Below are 13,042 nucleotides of genomic sequence, written 5' to 3' on the forward strand. Positions count from 1 at the left end.
CCACCTGCAGGCTCTCACACTTGCACAAATGCATGAAATGTCTTCATCCTGTGTGCCCTGTGCTCCTGTCCCCTGCCTTACTAGTGCATGTAATCACAGCATCGACACTGCACGCACACAAAAAGCACCCAACAGACCCCATGGCTTGGGTTGAGCCCTTCCCTACCTTGGACATCATGGTGCTGGGAGCTACTGGTGGTGAGGAAATGCTGAATCACGTTATTCTGCCTGGAAACTGCTCTGAAGATGCTCGGGCTGTGCATCTGAGAGCTCTCTGAGTGTAGCACTAAGTAGTTGGCATCAAAACACAACTCTCTTGCTCCAGGGTTCATCAGCTGCTTCTGTTCATTTCCCCGAAGATGTCGGAACTGACTCCTGACATCACAGCTCGTTGCCCAGGCAATGGGCTTGCTGTTGTGAAACCAGGCTTGTGATTAAACAGAGAAAGAAGGGTCCTTAAGGAACAACATGGGTGTTTACGTGGAAATGTCTCCAATAACTATTAGGTACCTCTAAATATATAACTCTGTGTATGCTGGTCCAGCTTGCACCTCCAAAACCCATCAAAGCAGTCTCCCTTTTTCTTCTCTGCTTGCTGCTGACCCCACCAAGCACAAAAGCCAGGCAGGCTGTAAGTACCGAGCTCCCTCTTGGCCTGCAGGTGGGTGGCTTCGACGCTGATGTGTGTGGGGTGCCCATGTAGGCACAGCAATCCCCGAGCGATTCCAGAGCTAATCAGACACAGCCCCAGTAATTAGCACGACACAAACTCTGCAAAGTTTAGATAAGCATCAGCAGCTCCGAGTAGCATTTCTTATTATTTGCTGGGTCTCTTAGTCTCTGGGTATTTAAAGTCCCCTGCTCTACGATGGAGATGATAAAGCTTCCTTGTCTGCTTTGTTTTAATTGATGGTGAGCTCCCTGGAGCACAGCTGGCCCCTCCGAAATAGGCAGTGCCTGGCTGTGACACCTGCTTTTGGTGTGTCCTGCTAGTGCCAGTGCACAGATAACTGCTTGTCCTCGAGGATGCTGCAGAAAGGCGAGCGGTCCCTTGATCTATCTGTCCAGAAAGAGACCCACTTGTTGGAGCTGTGGGCTGACAGAAGCCAGCTCTCTGCCCGCCTCGCTCTGACACCCAGCCAGGCTCCTATCTGACTATCATTAGCTTTCTTACCCGGCTCTAATGCCATCCGCTGCCACAACAGTAATTACCAGGAGATTAGGCGGCATTAAGCACTCTTTAATTTGACACATTGCAATGATCTCCATTCAGCCTTTCTGCTCGAATAACTCTCCATAAATATTTTGTGAGGCTACCAAAATAAACAGAGGCTCGGCTGTTTGCACAGCTGAGGTCCCCGCAGCTTTTTGAGAACCCGGGTCGTGGAGCCGAGGGTGGCACCGGGGGTGCGGGTGGGAGCCCGGTGGTCGGTTAGGTCTGCAAAAGCATCAGGGAGCGGGGAAACCCTCGTGTAGCAAAAGTAAAAATAATAATGATAATATATGCCTGATAATATATGCCTCGTGCCGATGGCAATTTAATAGGAAACATTTTTTTAAACAGCAACCCAATAAAGAGAGATGGGTATTTATGTAAGAAGTGGCTGCATTAGAAGAAATAATAATTACACTGGAGTTGTTCTTTTTTTTGGTGTGCTATTAGCCTAGACATTATTCATTAAGTAATGCAATGGAAAACCACTGTTAATACAGCAATAAATCCCATGGGGCCCCATTGCTTCTGAGATAGGATCATTTGGTAATTACAGTGCATTAGAAGTTCAATATTCTTTCATTTTTTTCCCCCTCTGCTCCTCGCCTGGATGAGCGGTGGGCTGCGAAGGCGTGTGCTGGGAGCTTTTGCTGCAAGCTCCACGTGGTGCTGCCGTGCCTGGAGCAGGGCTGAGATGTGCCAGAGCATCGCGAGCAGAACCACGGGGTGCTGGATTCTGGCTGCTGGGGAAGGAACCCAGAATTTTGGTGCTTTTAGGCAGGGCTCCTTGCTTGTGTCCAGGAGATGATGGGAATTTGGGTGCTTTAGCCCCTTGCAGGCAGTGTGTGAGCAGCCAAGGGTGAGAGGTGCTTGGGAGGAAAGGAGAATGGGTGAGCTGGGGCAGAGGAGGAGAGAATTCCTGGCAGGCTGTTAACCAAATCTTGACTGAAATACTAGTTCCTATCAGGATTATGTTGCAGAGTCCCTCCGATAGAGACAGGAAGGGGTTGCCCATCTCCCCCAGCCGAGCTCTGCAGCCCGCGCACCTCAAGGCACCGAGCGCAGGGCCTGGGCAGCAGCTGTGGGTTCATTGCAGGGCAGTGCTGCCTCCGTGCAAAGGGATCTCTGCTCCCTGATAAGGCAGCTGCTCTGAAACCATCGGGAGATGTACCGGCTGCCTTACAGATGCATCTTCCCTGGTGCTAAGTAAACTTCCACGCGCGGTGTCGATACAGGTCGGAGCCGTCCCTGTTCCTGGAGGAGCCGTGGCCGCCTGCCTGCGTGGGGAGAGCTGTCGATAGACGTGTCAATAAGATGCTGGGGACTATTGATCAGCATAGGCATTTAGGGGTCACCGGTCGATAGGAGCTCTCATCAAGAGATGTAGGAAATGAGCGCTTTCAAATACAGGCAGCAAAGTGAGACTCCCCAAGGGGGAATGATACAACTCAATTTTCTCTCTCCTGTTGCTTTGTCAATTTGCCCGGGTCTGGAGGAGGTGGCGGCGGGGGAAGAGGGAGAGGAGAGACACCTCGGCGTGTTTGACTGAAAACATTTTGGAGGCCGAAAACCAGGCAGCCACCACCCAACCACAGGCTGATGCTGCCGAGGGGCAGGGAGGTGAGCGGTGGCCCCCAGCTCTGCTCGGGCTGTGAGGCTGGATCCAGGATGTGGTACCTGTGTGAAGGCTGAATGGGCTACAGGGGCTAAATAGGGGATAAATATGGCTAAACAGGGGCTAAATCACACCGAGATAGTGTGAATCCATCATGCTGTGCAAAAAACTCCATCTACTGCGTGCGCTGCACTTGTTAGGAACAGGGAGCTGCTGGTTGAGGTGTGAGAGCTCCTGGGTTACTCTGGGCCCTCGAGCAGTGGAAATCTCTTTCCTGGCAGTCACCACGGCCTTCTTGCCTTTCTGCTGCTCTCTCCTGCTGTAAAGAACCTGCTAGCAGCCCTTGAACGTGGACACTGCTGGAACACCCGACCCTTAACTGATGTCTGTGCGAATTGCGTAGGAAAAGCTTGCAAGTTTGTGCTCTGAGGCTTTTAATTCTGATTTTTGTTCATGATTTCTCAGAAAGTTCTGTTGTGAAGCAGGCAGCCCCGTGCACATTTCTGCCCTGAAGGCAGTGTGGAGCTGACCCTGCAGGCAGCAAAGAAGCTCTTGCAAGGCTCCTTGTTTGCTTTACCCTTGAGGCCTTTTTATCCCTCAGATTTGGTGTGGTTCAGGTGAGCAGCCACTGCAGCTGGATCCCTGGTGCCTCGTGTGGAAGGAGGGAGGAGAGGTGGTGCAAGAGATCCCGTCTGGCCCAGGTGCAGCGCAGGGAGTCCCTTAAACCCCACACCTCGTGTCCTGGTGCCGCTGTGCCCTCCCAGCACAGAAGTGTTGGTGTTTTCCTTCTTGCACGACGTGGCCTCGCTGCATTCCAGGCTCCAGCACGGGCACACGATGGGGAAGCTGCAGCTCCTCAGCATCCCCCCAGTACCACAGCGGCCAGAGTCACTCCTAAGTGCCATTGGGCTGCACGCCGTGCAGTCCTTGCCACTAGGCATTATATTTTCTATCATGGTATTGTTTTTTTCCTTTCCAGCACCTGTGGATAGTTTCCCAGCTCCACATACCTCACTGACTTGCTTGATTGTGATACTTTTTCAGGCTTTTTTCCCTGTTCTCAGTTGCTCAGGGCCAGTGCTTGAAATTAAACTGTCTCCCTGTGATGCAAATCAGATAAGAGAAACCAAATGAGCCCCATGTGTTCATCTGCAGAATCCCATTCTGCTAAAACTTGTTCTGTTTCATTCTGATCTTAGACAGATGTAAATCAAGAGGAACTTATTTTAAACCAATGTCAGCAGGAAAAAGCTCAGCAGAAATAACAAAAACACCATGCCTTGTGTGTTTATCACTCTTCAAGGTAAGATAAACTTTTAGCCCGTTTGTGATTCATGCTCTTGACTTTCCCTGGAGGGCTTCTCCAGCGCTGTGCAGGCTGCAGCACAGCTCCCAGTAAACTTCCAGTAACCCGTTTGCAGCAGGAATGGGAGCGTGCTGCTGGTCGGCGCAGCACAGGCTAAGAAGAAAGGGATGCGAGGCACACCAGGAGTTTATGGAAAGGGATACACAAACCATGAAGAAATGCAGCTCTGGAAAGATTCCAAAACTCCGGCTGAGGGCTCAGCAACCCCGTTTGGTTCAAAGCAGCTGGAGAGGCCGCCTGCCACCCTTGACACAGGCTCGGCTGTCAGCTCTACCCGTGGGTCTGCTGGCAGCTGTAGGGCTGAGCTCAGTGTGTTGTAGGTGAGCCACCAGGTCCCAAAAGCAGGACCCACAGGGCCCTTCGCCCCCAAAAAAGGCTGGAGATCGTCCTGGTCTCAGGAAAACCAGCTGGCAGGGTAACTCTGAAAGGGACACGAGGGGAGCAGAGCCTCAGATCTGGATCAACAAATATGAAAACTGCAGCGAGGATCAGCCCCTGTCCCGTGGGGCGAGCAGCCCATCCTGCCCCGTGGTGGTGCCACGGTCACATCACAGCTTCCACAGCACAAGTGGCACCAGCACAAAGGAGGGGAAAAAAAAGAAAACATTTGCAAGTAAATAAAAAGAAGCCCATTTGCAAATATTGTAAGGAATGCATGTTCTCATACGTGCTGCTATTAAGTCCGTTCGTATCATATCAGCAAACATCATGTCAGCTTGGAGAGGTTCCTACTTATTTCTTTTTCCCCGTGAAATGTTTTTCAATGCCTGAGCGAATCAAAATGAATGTAAATGAGGTTTATTAAGTCAGCCCCACACGGTGCTGTATTGTCAGCGTTTGTAGGCTGTGACAGGTTAGTTATTGCGGTTTGAAGGGAATGTCACCAGCACAGCGGTCTTCAGAAGTAACTTTTTAAAAGAATAATAATAATAATAACAACAACATCTCGGGCCTATCTCTGATTTTTTCCCGAGAAGTCATTTTGCACAAAGGTGGCGTGTCTGGAGGGCATTTCCAGGCAGGGTTTTTGGGGGCAGCCTGCTCTCTGCGGTGGGGCCAGCGACCGGCTCCAGACTTATTTTCTCTCCTCTCCTGGTCGGCGTGCACCACCAATCACCGTGACATCTGGAAGATATCCGTTTGTAAATATAACCCCGTGGAGCTGTCTCACGAGTCTTGCTGGTCTTCGGTGAGCCACTCTCATTATTTTTAGTAAATTGCTTCGGCCTTGGCCATGCTGCAAAAAAAACCTAGGGACGGTAGCATTAATTTAGTTATTTATTTAGATTTAAAACAAAAGAGACACCCATCCAAGGCACTGGGTGCCATAACATTGTTAATTGCACAATAAATTCCATCCCATTACAAACTCGGCTTCATTAATATCCTCATTTCCATAGGCACACAGCCCGCCAGCCACCCGCCTGCTCTCATCCAGGGATCTGCTTGTGGGATCCTGCTCGTGAGGGGATGGTCCCAGTCATTCTGTGGGGTCTTTTGGTGGTACCTGGGATCTCTGAGTTGCCTGCTTCTGCTCAATCTCATGAACTCAACATGGGTCAGAGGGCTTTATTAATGTGATTTTTGGCTCCTAAAAGCTGGAATATGGCATTCTTTAGAAGCATGCACTGTTTTTTTTTTTTTTTTACTAAGCTAAGCCTGCAGGCAGTCAGAGGTATTTTCTGGGTAAACTGGTCCTTAAACTGTCCGTTCCCCTCTCCCCTGTGAACTGGATGCCAAACGGTTGGATTCTCCTCCAGTTTATTCTGTGGGAACATCCCTTGGGTCAGCAATGGGGGGCAGGATTTTTAGCCAGCTTTCAAAGCATGTAGGTGAAACCTGTGAGTCAGTGTGGATGTATATAATCACACTCACTCGTTAGCTGTCTCTACTAGCTGAAAAATAAAAGCCAATATGAATACAGCTTTGTTCTTGAGGCCAGCAGACAGAATCCAACACTCCCCTGTATGTTTCCAACAGTGCTGGCCTGGAATTGATCTAACGAAACACCTACGCCACTCTATATGCTTTGGCTGGGTTAGTGTTAGATCAGAAATGTTGGGAGGATGTCACATAAGCTAGACAAAATTATTTGTTCCCTACAGCTATTGATCTGTGCAAGGTGCCTTGCAGTCCATCTGCAGAGAAAGGAGTTCAGTCTGACAGAAACCTGCTCCGCTTTTGCATATTTATTCCTCCTTTAAATCATTTCCAAACCACTAAACCATTTTACAAGGACGAGGGAAAACATCAATTACAATTATAGTGAAAAACTCTTTTAAGGCAGAGCCTGGTAGAGAGAAAATGTAGCCACCCGCTCGTAGTTTTTCACCAGGCACTTCATAACCCATGCTCTGTTCCCTCCCTGCCTGCCGTCTCTTCCCCATCCCGCTGTGTCTCCAAGATCCCGGTGTTCCCCAGTGGCAGGTCCATGAAGGAAGGTCTGCTGGAAGGTCCCAGGTGATGCTTTGGTCCCCAGGACCTGCTCTGAGCCAGGAGCAGAGCTGTTAAAAGGCTGCTCCTGTACCCAGGGGTGCTGCACCAGGCGTATGAGTGGGATTCGTAGCGTCTCGCAGAAGAGCTTCTTCCAGGGATAACCCCAGCTCTGAAGCAAGTGGCATGGGTATTGCCAAGGATTTTCCAGGCTTTACCAGGAGCTGTCTGGTTCCTGACGCTCATACAGAAGTGCTGCGGAGCTCTGCTGCTGAAAATCATCAGTATTTGTACCACATCCCTGAGGTTTTGGTTAGATTCAAGCCAGAACAGAAAACTGATCTTCTTTTCTGCAAAAATCTCGAAATGGTTTGCACGCAGATGCCTGTGTCTGTCTCCCTACCTGTTTGTCCTGTGTTACTCAGAGCAATCCCAACTGTTTCTTTTTCCCTGTATTAAAATGAACAGATAGAACTTGTAGAAGATAATGAAATCTGTAGTTTAACACGGCCTAAAAATTGTAATTAAATACAGGGAAGTGACTCAGAAAGCTTTACCATACCAACATGAAACATTTTATCATTGTTCAAGATTAAGCAAAAAGCTCAGCAGCTGCTGCTTCCAGCTCTCTTCAAAGAAAAGAACAAAACTCAACAACACCACAACGGCACCATGACAAACCCAGCCCTGAAATACCCGTCCTCCTCTTCAGGCTGGACCAGGTTTTGCAGCCTAACGCACACTTGTGGCTTGTCTGCGCTTCAGCATCTCCCCGAGGTGAGATCTGGGAGGCAGGTGCCTCGTCTGAGGGAAGTTTTGTCTCAGATCCATCAGGGGAGGGATGTGGGAAGCATCTGGGGTTTGGATTGCCTCATTTTGGGGTGCCCGGGGTGCTGTGCAGCGGGCTGGAGCAGCGGCGGTGGCTGGCAAGCAGAGCTTCACACATCCACCGTGGGCTGCAGTCCTGATAGAGCAAATTAAATTAGCTACTAATTGGTTAATTGGTGAGGGGCTCTGTAAAGCAGCTAGGAGCAAATTAAGCAGGAATGAGAGAAGTGCACACTTGTGAGCCGTGATCGCTCTGCTCGCTCCGAGGGCTGCCCAGCGGCAGCAGCGCGGTGGCTGCCTCTACCTGGGGAGCCTCGGCGTGCAGTGACCCCAGGGAGCAGAGGGGGCCCGGAGTTACCACCCCATTGCTTTTCTGCTCCTGGGCACACCAGAACATCACATTGCTCTAATGGTACATGGGAGGGCAGGGAATAATTTGGGTCTCGTGAGGACAGCCTGGCTGAGCGCGGGGGCGCGCGACCCGCCGCGTGTCCTCCTGTGTGCAGGTGTGCCTGCGTGCGCCCTACATGAACCTCATAAGTGTGAGGCTGTGAATAAATAGGGCTTTGGGGAAGCACATATGTCCTCACACAGCCCTGGTGTGGTTTGGAGGAGCTCCTGCCCCGGTGCGGAGCTGTTTGGCAGTGGGACCAATGGGGGGCCATAGGGTGACCAGCGGGGTCCCCCCACGTCGCCCACCTCCTCCCCGCAGCGTGCTCGCGCTCGCTGCTCGCTGGTAGCATCCCCAGATGGTGCCCCCAGATGGAGCTCTAGTCAGCAGGCTTCTGCCTCCAAAAGATGAAGAATTACTGTTCGTCTTCCTTGTCAAAAAAAGAAAAGGGGGGGGCGAGGGCTGTGTAAAAAAAAAATAAATAAATAAAAGTCTTTTGGATGTAAATAGGAGAGCTTCTACCTGCAAAGAAACAAATCCCTGTCCCGCTCGAGCAGCGCTCCCCGGGCCGTGGGCAAGGAGCAGCCACAGGTGTCTGAGGGCAAAGGTGGGCTTGGGGTTTGCAGCCCTGTGCATTCGCCTTTAAATTCCAGCCAGATGCCACATTAACTTGCGTGACTTCTTGCCTGTAACAGCACATAATGCAGCACGAATGATGTAACTCAATGTGATGCCAAAATTTATAGGAAAAGACACTGCTTTCTGAGGTCAGGCTGGTATCTGATTTAAGCTGGCAGCGGGAGCATCAGTGTTTTTGCAAACCTACACCGCGGCTCTCCAGCAAATCACATTACTCTGAAAGACTTTGGCGGGCCCCTAATGCAGACAGCTCTTCAAATCTGGGGACAGCAATTAGGCTGGAGTGCATCAAACCCACGCAGGGCTTTTTGGGATCCGACTCAGACAAACTCCTAAAAGCACTTTCAATGAGAGATTTTTTTGGGGTGGTTTTTTTTTTTTTTTTTCTTTTTTCTTTTTTCTTTTAAATGAGCAGAAGGATTCTAGATAAACTCGATAAGGGCTGGAATCAAAACAGGGTGCTAGAGCCAAAACTGGAGTGACAGCTATTCCGGGTAGTGAAAACGATGACAGATTCTGAGCAGACAGAAACGAACATGATAAAACAAGCCGGGCTATTATCCACCCGTTCACAGGGCCCATCTCGGGCAAGGGCCGGGTGCTGGGAAGCACAGGCTGAGGTCTGGGCTGGGGGAATTCGGGGGGCTCAGCACCCCCCAGACACACGGGCTGCAGGGCAGGGGGAAGGCAGGGGTCCCTGCGGCACGGTTGGAAGGCTTCGAGTCAGCCCAGGTTCTGCACCAGATTGTTTCTTCTGCTGCAGAATGACTCCTGAGATGACATAGGGAAAGCAGTCATGCCAAAAAAAAAAAAAAAAAAAAAAAAAAGCCTAATTTTGGAGAAGAGGATCAGCAGCAGAGAGTAATATTTCTTTAATATTTCTTGATTGGCTTATGGGGAAACCGAGGCACTGAAAGAGCAGCTGCCAGGAGTTCTAAACTGCCCATGGTTAGCTCCTCTTTGCTGGGGTTTCAGCCTGTGGATGTGACCTGAGGTTTTTCTGGAGGCTGAAAACTTTACAAGCCTCTGAAAATACCAGTGGAGGCTCGGGCTGGCTCGCTGCGAGCTCCTGAAGCCATTTGCAAAGTGTTACCTTTAAATAAGCGCTTGTTTCTGAGCGGTGGTTAAAGTCCCACCAAAGAGTTTAAAATAATAATTTACAGCAATAATATGCTAGGACGTGAAATAAAGCTGCTGATGGTGACATAAATAATGTATGGAATAATAAAAGCCGCTGCTGTTGTTGAACTCGTGGTCAGCTCGCAGCGTGCAGCGCGCCGCAGCCGGAGCGCTGACGGCTTTCGGCATGGCAGGGGGAGGCAGGAAGGAGTGAGAAGCCTCGTGAAGGTTTTCCAATCACTCCAGCCACCATCTCTAATTCTTTTCTTAAAGTATAAAATCATTCTTCCCCTGATCTCACTTGTGGTCAGAGCTCGGTACAGGCCCATCAGTCACCGTGGTGATTTGGTTCAGCAGGTGTTGGTTGTGCAATCGTTCATTTCGGGCTAATCTGCTAGCGGCTGTCAGGGGTTATGGAGTATTTATTGAGTTTGTGTCAGGTCCAGATGACCAATAGCCGGCAGCCGCTGGATACCCATTGACACTGATGATATTGCTGAATTAAACTAGGTGATGTATACAGAACTTGCTTAGAGCTAGTAATGAAGCTGGGAACCATTTGAAACACAATACAGAGGGCCCCAGTGCTCGGGGCTTTGCTCTCTACCTTTTAAATAAAAAATTATTATTATTTTCTTTTAACACCAAAGGAGAAGCCATGAATCGAGCTCCCCTGAAATATTTAGAGAGAAAAATAGAGTAGCCCAATGGAAATGAAAATCATCTTTATATTCTGCAGATTTACTGCCTGCTAGTTGGCCGGTGACTGAGGAATTTCTCAGCTGCTTCTCAGAGAGGCAGCACGGGGGAAAGAGAAGCAGGGAGGAGGATGAACCGATTATTGACCACGCTTCAAGGACCCGGTCCTTTAAAAGGCTTCGCTGAGCACCTTCAAATCTCATCGGCTTCAGCTCAGCACGGGACAGGATCGGGATGTGCTGGTGCCCGTGCTGCCGTGTGATGCTCTGTGCTTTACAGATACTGCACGTGGGTACCTGTGAGCTCTGTCCTCCTTCCTGGGAGAGAAACTGAGGCACGAGGGAAGAAGGAGAACATGCCCATGGTCAGAGCCCGTGTTTCTGGCCCGTGTTACTCCAAAGAAGTGGTTTGGAAAGCCTGGGGTTGGCCACCCAGGACAAGAGCCCCGTCTAGCTGGGGGCAGAGGGCTGAGCATGGCTGATGGGGCCAGGGAACGGGGTTTGGGGCTGCTGTGCCCAAACCACGGGGACTGCACACCTCTGAGCAGCCGCAGCTTTCCCGGGAGGCTCCTAGGGCCGTGGGGATGGAGGCAGGTTCCAGGTTGGTGATTAGAACATGTTGCTACTGAATTATTCTGCACAGAGCATCAGAGTTAATTTGGGGGACAATCAGCTTGTCTGAGGCTGTCACTGCTGCCGGCTGAAACCTGCAGTGCTGGAGAAAGAGCAATCAGAGCTGTGACCTTGGCAAGGACTGGGGTTAGATTACAGGCATGATTAAATGCCAAGGAGAAGGCTCTGAAGCTGCTATTTGAATACCTGTTTACATGTAGGATAATAGATGGCCACCCGCTGCCTGCAAGGCTGTAATTCACTCTGGGGATTCTGGGACTCGGATGACACCATAAACCATGCGAGGCAGAGTGCAGGATGCTTGCAAAGCAGCGCCGAGGCCCTGCGAGTGATTTACAACCACGGGCTCACTCTATGGCTATCTAATCTATTGTCTTTTTATTGCAGACACTGCGCCGAGAAATTATTATTGTAAAAATTTGTTTAAAGGAGCTCTGTAAACTCACTTTGATCTGACAATTTCACCTTAAAATCCTCCTATTTCTGTGGCTGGAATGAGGATGTCTGGCATCTGAATTATCTGTAGGTACAACTCCATCCAAGTCAGCAGCGTAGCGGTGGGAGAAAGCTGTTGGTGAGGATTTTACTCCAAGGTGTAAGTCTTGGGGTGGAAAGGAGCAGAGGGCAGAGCTGGGAACCCCTGCATGCAGCCCCTGCCTCAGTCCCCTGTGGGGCCAGCCAAGGGGTCCAGGTTCTCCCACAAGTTCTGGGAGCTACGGGGACGGACCCCGAGTCCCCCAAGACCCTTGGTGCCCCCGCAGGTGGGGTGTACGTGGGGAGCACTGCAGCAGGGCAGGGCTGAGCTGGGCCACCTCCCTCCTCCCTACCCAAGGAAGAGGTGCTAATGACTTCCCCGAGCTCCTGCTCCTCCTGGTGAACAACCTTCCTGCAATCCTTTCTGAAAAGCACAGTTTAGGATTAAGGCTGAAAGCTCAATTTGATTAAAAGAGAGTCAGGTGCAAATTAGGATGCATTTGGTGCTTAGTCTTGCTGCTTTATATAACAGGGCCTGAGATGGAAATATTTCAATTGCTATTTACTGTGCCTTGGTGTTGTTCATCGGGGGGCTGCCGGGAGCTCTCCAGGCATTGCTGGGGGAGCAGGAGCCCGGGTACAGGGCTCAGGAGCTCGCTTCCAATTCCTCGGTGCTACCGAGGCACTCCGTGACCTTGGACAGGGTGCTTAATCTCAGCTCGCAGTGGTAAACAGGAGATAATATTTCTCTATTTCCTGCAGTGCAATGTGAGAATAAATCAAGTGAGAACGGGAGGCTGCTCGGAGAGGGCTGGGAGCCAGTGCCCTCCTGAGGCTTGTCTCCAGACCTGCTCTCGTTGCACATCTCCCCCCTGCGCAGCCTGCTCTCACGCGTGCCATTCATTGGCATCCAACTTTCCTCCGAAGGAGCTATTGTGCTTTTGTCAAAGTCCTGACAACCTCAGACTGCTCTCTGTGCAGGTTTCCCCAGGACCCTGCAGCAAATTATCCCTGGCGTTCTATACAAATGGTCAGCGCCTGTCTCCCACCTTACAATTTGCCATCCATTGTTGCTTGATTGGCATCCGGAGCTGCAAACTCCTGATTACCTTAATGTTTTCCCCTTGCTGAAAACCACCAGAGTACTCCTTAGCTTGTGACTAATTGTCCAAAGCCATCTGACACAGGGATAATCTATAAATGTTTAATCTATCCACGGCTGTGTGGCAAGCAAGGAAAAAGCAGTTTAGAAAGATCAATCATCTAAAATCATCACGGGAGGCACTGGCACCCAGGCCCCTGCCCATCCTCAGCTGAGAAAATGATGGTGCTGGGAGATTAAGGTTTGAGAAGAGCTTTTCTGTGTCTCCATAGCTTTTTGATCCTAAGATAGATGACCCAGAGAGCGCTAACTGCTCCCTGCTTGTGCTAAGCAAAGATAATAGCGCTGGGAGTCACCTCCACGTAATGATGCAGCCACCAAATAAATTATCCGCTCTCCTTTCCCAGCACCAGCCAAGGGAAGGTGGCGTGGGCACCCTGGTGGCTGGGAAGGCAGGGGGAGGCAGGGACTTGTACCCTGCTCTCCTGGGACTGCCTTAAAAAATCAAGTTCCTAAACAGCTGAAAAAACA

At 50.5% G+C, this 13,042-nt stretch overlaps 1 protein-coding gene across 5 annotated transcripts in view; it reads left to right on the top strand.

The window, feature by feature from the left end:
* Positions 1-13,042, top strand: part of KCNU1 (potassium calcium-activated channel subfamily U member 1) — a 179,789-nt gene that overhangs the window by 134,926 nt on the left and 31,821 nt on the right. Inside the window, exon 31 of one of the 5 annotated variants that reach the window (XR_014686023.1) lies at positions 10,344-10,465. The exons of the other annotated variants lie outside the window; for them this stretch is intronic. The gene's annotated coding sequence lies outside the window, so the exon portion shown is untranslated. Of the gene's footprint in view, positions 1-10,343; positions 10,466-13,042 lie in introns of those variants that run through there. 5 annotated transcript variants of the gene reach the window in all.

The sequence above is a fragment of the Aythya ferina genome (assembly GCF_964211825.1).
Source record: "Aythya ferina genome assembly, chromosome: 27".
NCBI lineage: Eukaryota > Metazoa > Chordata > Aves > Anseriformes > Anatidae > Aythya > Aythya ferina.